Raw genomic sequence first — 6,000 nt, forward strand, 5'->3', positions numbered from 1 at the left:
TGCATCCGTCAGAGAAAAGCTTTCAAAAAAGGTGCGGGTTGAAAGAGATCTGGGTAATCAGCATATAATCAAAGAGATTTGAAATTCCATTGAATGATTATAGAGGCAATTAGGATTTCTACTCTAACATGGAGCTGTAAAGTTTGAGAGTTAAATATGTAGTGATTGTAACGAGGTCAGACAACTGCACCTCATAGAATTTACAACTTGTCTGATTGGGCCAGGTTAGCAACCCCAATTAGGGCGACTTGGATGACGTAAAGGGATGAATGTCAGGAATGCAACCAAAAAGTGCTGGAGATGACAACGGGTCAGGCAGCATCCGTGGAGAGAGAACACGCTAACGTTTCGAGTCTAGATGACTCTTCAGAAGTGTGGAGGGGACCGCACACATGCAATTATGCGGGGGGTGGAGTGCTGCGGGGAGTGTTGATAGTTTGCAGCTTAAGTGATCGGAATGTGAGAATGGCAGAACAAGTGACTTGTCTAACTGCCAGACTGGAAAGGGCAGACCGTCTCACTGGGATGGAGAGTTGGAAGAACAGACATGGTGACAGAGAATGCAACAAGTAAAGCTAGGAGAAAGGGAAGGAATGGGAGTGAGTTCACAAACCGAATTCAATATTAAGCCCAGAAGGTTGTAAAGTACCTAGTCTTAGGATGAGATGTTGCATTGGGCCCGGAATGCCTGACTCAGCGAGAGACAAAGCCATTGTCAAAGGCAATGCATTTGTAAATAAAGGGTGATTGTTGTTGGGATGCCAGACACTGAAGAGTTATTTCAAAATCCATTCACAAAAATGTGGTAAAAAGAGCACCGATGGGATATAAGTGATGATGTGGAGGCAAGAGAATGGTCTGCATAATGCCCACTATTTAGGCACGACACTGCCACCCAATGCTTGAAAATGGGATGGGAAGTGCTCACAAAAAATAATATTGAGCTGAAATGTGCCTAAAATGATCTTGGTAAAATAGTTTGCACTAACATTCACATCCACATTTGTTGCAACATTTACCTTGTCAAGACAGTTCAGGATCCTAAACAATTTTGTCAATATACTCTCCCTCACTTTTAAACTCAGGTGGAAACATACCAGTCTGTCCTCATAAGACAATCTGCTCATTCCAGGCACCAATCTCTTGCATTATTCTTCCTGCTAAAATGAACAAATTCACATTATCCCATATTACAGTCCATCGCCAGATTTTTGCCCTCTCACTCAACCTATTTCTGTCCATCTCCTTCTAGCTTCTCCACAACATACTTTCCTTCCTCTTTTGATGTCATCTGTCAATTTAACTATCATTCCTTCTCTCTCCTTATCTGAGTCACTGATATAAATGGCAAAATATTGCGGTCCCAGCACAGACCTCTGTGGAGCTCCACACAGCACATCCTGTCATTCAGACGAAGAGTCATTGATCCACGCTCTCCGTTTTCTGCTAATTTTCTATTCCTGTTAATATTTTATTCCCTGCACCACCAGATTTTATCTTTTGCAATAACCTTTGTTGTGGCACTTTATCAAATGCTGGCTGGAACTCTATGTATAGCACATCAAGAGGGTTCCCTTTATCCACAGCATGCGTTACTTCTTCAATGAATCCCTGTAAAGTTTGGCCTCAACATATGTGATTAAAGCATTTATATTAATACTGTAAGCAACACAGCACTGCAGTTGAAGTGCAGCTTCTTTAGAAAATCTAATTCACACATCAAAGCAAATACTGAGTTCTCCCACATATGACATTTGCAGCATTCCCTACCTGGATCTGCAGATTTGTCCTTTAAGTGATTGCTTCCCAACTGATTGGATATGTTTGTGCCAAGACTTGTTGGAATCTGAACCAGTTCCCTGTTCTTTTATGCAGCGGTGTGGTGCCGTTACCCAGCCATGACCCATTGCACAGGCATTGGGCATTGTTGGACACCATTCCATGACTAGAATTCTAATAAGGTCTGGGTGCCAGCAAACATTGGGCACAATGGCAGATTAGCCACAGCTGCTAAAACTGTCCAGGGCCATCACTAACCCATCCTGGGGACCTGCCATTGTCACCAACTGCAGAACAGCAAATTGTGGGATTAGAGCAGCAAAAGAGGCTTGATCTGAAATCAAGCTGCCTCATTTGGCAATATGAAAACATAACTTTCCTGACAAAATCAGGATTTTGTCGTCATCTTCCTTGGTTCATGGGAAGCAGCATACATCCAAAGTCCTGAAATGATGGCTCAGAGAGACAAATGACTTTTAATCTCATTTGTGTTATGCGAAAAAATTCCCTGTCAAAATGCTGCATGTGATTTTTGTTCATATTTCCTGGGCTCTTTTTCAGTGGCTGAAGGTTTGCCACAAATTCATTGTGTATTTTGATTCATTTACATCCAATTTTATTCATTACCATTTCATAAGAGCATTTCGAATTGGGAATTTTGACTCATCAGTAACCTGTGCCCATTGCTTGAAAAGCAAACAAGATGCCTCACTGAGGGTGCTTGCTCATCAGAATATATGGAGCCAGTGTGAGCTGTGATGTTCGGTGACTTTATATATCAGCAAGGTTCATCCTTTCCAGCACTTTCCAGATCCTGCAATTCTGAAAGGGTTAGAGCAGTTTCCAGGAGTCATGCAGAAGTTAAACTCAACCTTAGGAAATAGTTAGGAATAGGGTAAGCATATGCTTCACTATGATGGTGAAGATCCCTGGCATTCTACTGGTGAAAGAGATGCAGAAGAGGGGAACTGTTCTGAATCCATCTTCAAGCCAAGTAGTCAAAAGCATGGAGTCATAGAGATGTACATGCCGACCAAATATCCTAAACTAATCTAATCCCATTTGCCAGAATTTGGTCCATATTCCTCTCAACCCTTCCTATTCATATACCCATTCAAATGCCTTTCAAATGCTGGAATTGTACCAGCCTCCACTTCCTCTGGCAGCTCATTCCATGCATGCACCTCATAAGTCCCTTTTATATCTCTCCCCTCTCATCCCAAATCTATGCCGTCTAGTTCTGCACTCCCCCACCCCAGGGAAAAGACCTTGCCTATTTACCCTATCCATGCCCCTCATTATTTTAATAAATCTCTATCAGGTCACCCTCAACCTCCGACACTCCAGGGAAAACAGCCCCAGCCTGTTCAGCCTCTCCCTATAGCTCAAATCCCTTAACCCTGGAACTATCCCTATAAATCTTTTCTGACCTCTTTCAAGTTTCACAACATCCTTCCACTAGGAAGGAGACCAAAATTGCTCCCAATACAGAGGAACCTCGATTATCCGACATTCGATTAATCGAATTTTGGATTATCCGAGCCAGATTGCAAGGTCCTGATGCTTGGCTAACTATGTTATCCAGCATTCATTATCCAGCATTCGATTAACTGAATGAAATGCTCCCTGCCCGTATTCTTCAGATAATCAAGGTTTTGCAAAAGTGGAAGAGGGAGAAGAAAGCCTTCGAAGCCAGTACAAGATATCGAGAATTCTTAAATTTATTTTTTAATTTATTGTATTATTTGATGAACTCAAATTCCTGGAGCGAAGTAATAGACTCTTCTTTACTGAGCTTATAATGCCTGCCATTTAGTCTGCAGAGAGGACACTTCCTTGGAGTTAGGCATCATTGTTTGTGTCTCTCTATCCCTCTTGAAATGAATGCTAACATTGCATTTGCCTTCCTAACTGCCAACTGAACTTGCATATTAACTACAACAGAATCCTAAACTACAGCTCCCAGATTTCTGAAGCCATTCCCTGTTTGCAATGTAGTTTACATCTCTATTCTGTATGCATAACCTCACATTTTCCCACATTCTATTCCATTTGCGACCAGTTGCTCACTCTCCTAGCATGCCCAAGTCCTTCTGCAGCCTCCCCGCTTCCTCAATACTACCTGTTCCTCCACCTATTTTTGCCAAAAGTCCCAACACCGTGCAATTAGAGTCATAGAGTCATAGAGATGTACAGCATGGAAATAAACCCTTCGGTCCAACTCGTTCATGCCGACCAGATATCCCAACCCAATCTGGTCCCACCTGCCAGCACCCAGCCCATATCCCACCAAACCCTTCCTATTTATATACCCATCCAAATGCCTCTTAAATGTTGCAATTGTACCAGCATCCACCACTTCCTCTGGCAGCTCATTCCATACACGTACCACCCTCTACGTGAAAAAGTTGCCCCTTAGGTCTCTTTTTATATCTTGCCCCTCTCACCGTAAACCTATACCCTCTAGTTCTGGACTCCCCAACCCCAGGGAAAAGACCTTGTCTATTTACCCTATCCATGCCCCTCATGATATTATAAATCTCTATAAGGTCACCCCTCAGCCTCTGAAACTCCAGGGAAATCAGCCCCAGCCTGTTCAGCCTCTCCCCATAGCTCAAATCGTTCAACTCTGGCAACATCCTTGTAAATCTTTTCTGATCCCTTTCAAGTTTCACAACATCTTTCCAATAGGAAGGAGACCAGAATTGCACACAATATTCCAACAGTGGCCAAACCAATGTCCTGTACAGCCACAACATGACCTCCCAACTCCTGTACTCAATACTCTAACCAATAAAGGAAAGTATACCAAACACCTTCTTCACTATCCTATCTATCTGCGACTCCACTTTCAAGGAACTATGAATCTGCACTCCAAGGTCTGTTTGTTCAACAACACTCTCTAGGAACTTACCATTAAGTGTATAAGTCCTGCTAAGATTTGCTTTCCCAAAATGCAGCACCTCGCATTTATCTGAATTAAACTCCATCTGCCACTTCTCAGCCTATTGGCCCATCTGGTCCAGATCCTGTTGTAATCTGAGGTAACCTTCTTCGCTGTCCACCACACCTCCAATTTTGGTGTCACCTGCAAACTTACGAACCGTACCTCTTATGCTCGCGTCCAAATCATTTATGTAAATGAATTAACTCATCATGGAGCATTAGATAATTACTAGACTGTTAGTGTCACCAATGATACACTCAAAAATGTCTCCTTGGCTGGTGGGGGTCAGAACTCAGCCTTCTGAAAATTCCTGACCTGTGATCCCATGAACGTGTGTGAATATGAGCCATTTTGCTCTTATTTGCTGGGTTTTGATATTGGGTGAACCCTTATTGCTTTGTAACAAGTGAACTGAGACAAGAAGGGAGCTATTGCCTCTACAATATAAAATTAGCTGCTTGCTTAATCTTTATGGTGATAAGAATTTGATGATTTTTGAACACTGTGAAAAGAAACCCTTACATTGCTAAGGATTTCTTTATACCAAAACAAGGAAGTTAATTTTATCTTCATAAAAGCAAAATATGGCAGATGCTGGGCATTTGAAACAAATACAGAGGACGCTGGAGAGACTTAGCAAGGTCTGGCAGAATCTTCAACACTGCGCCGAAGATGAGTTATACCACACTCAAAACATTAACTTGTTCTGCTCTCCATAGATGATTAGGAGAAAGTGAGGACTGCAAATGCAGGAGACCAGAGTCGAGAGTGTGTGGTGCTGGAAAAGCACAGCAGGTCAGGCAGCATCCGAGGAACAGGAGAGTCGACATTTCAAGCATAAGCTCGTCATCAGGAAGAGCTTATGCATGAATCGTCGATTTTCCTGCTCTTCGGATGCTGCCTGACCGGCTGTGCTTTTCCAGCACCACACTTTTTGACTCTCCATAGATAATGCCAGACCTGCTGAGTCTCTCCAATGTTCTCTGTGTTTGTTTCAAAGCTGCTGACACTGCTGACTGGAAAAGTGACCAGGTCTAGTTAACTGTAAAGGGAGTTGCTCAGTTGGGTTTCCTGGATGTGACACTATCTCTGAGAAACCCCAGTTACAGTGATTGGAACGAGGTCAACCAGCCGGATCTCAGAGAATATGTGTTCCCTGATTGCGGCTGTTAACCTGGTCCAATCAGGGAGCCCTGGCTGACAGATATAAACAGGAGACACTGCTTGTCACTGGCCAGTCTGATGTTTGCAGAGAAAAAAAATAAATAGGAGAT

This window comes from Chiloscyllium plagiosum, chromosome 21 (assembly GCF_004010195.1).
Source record: "Chiloscyllium plagiosum isolate BGI_BamShark_2017 chromosome 21, ASM401019v2, whole genome shotgun sequence".
NCBI lineage: Eukaryota > Metazoa > Chordata > Chondrichthyes > Orectolobiformes > Hemiscylliidae > Chiloscyllium > Chiloscyllium plagiosum.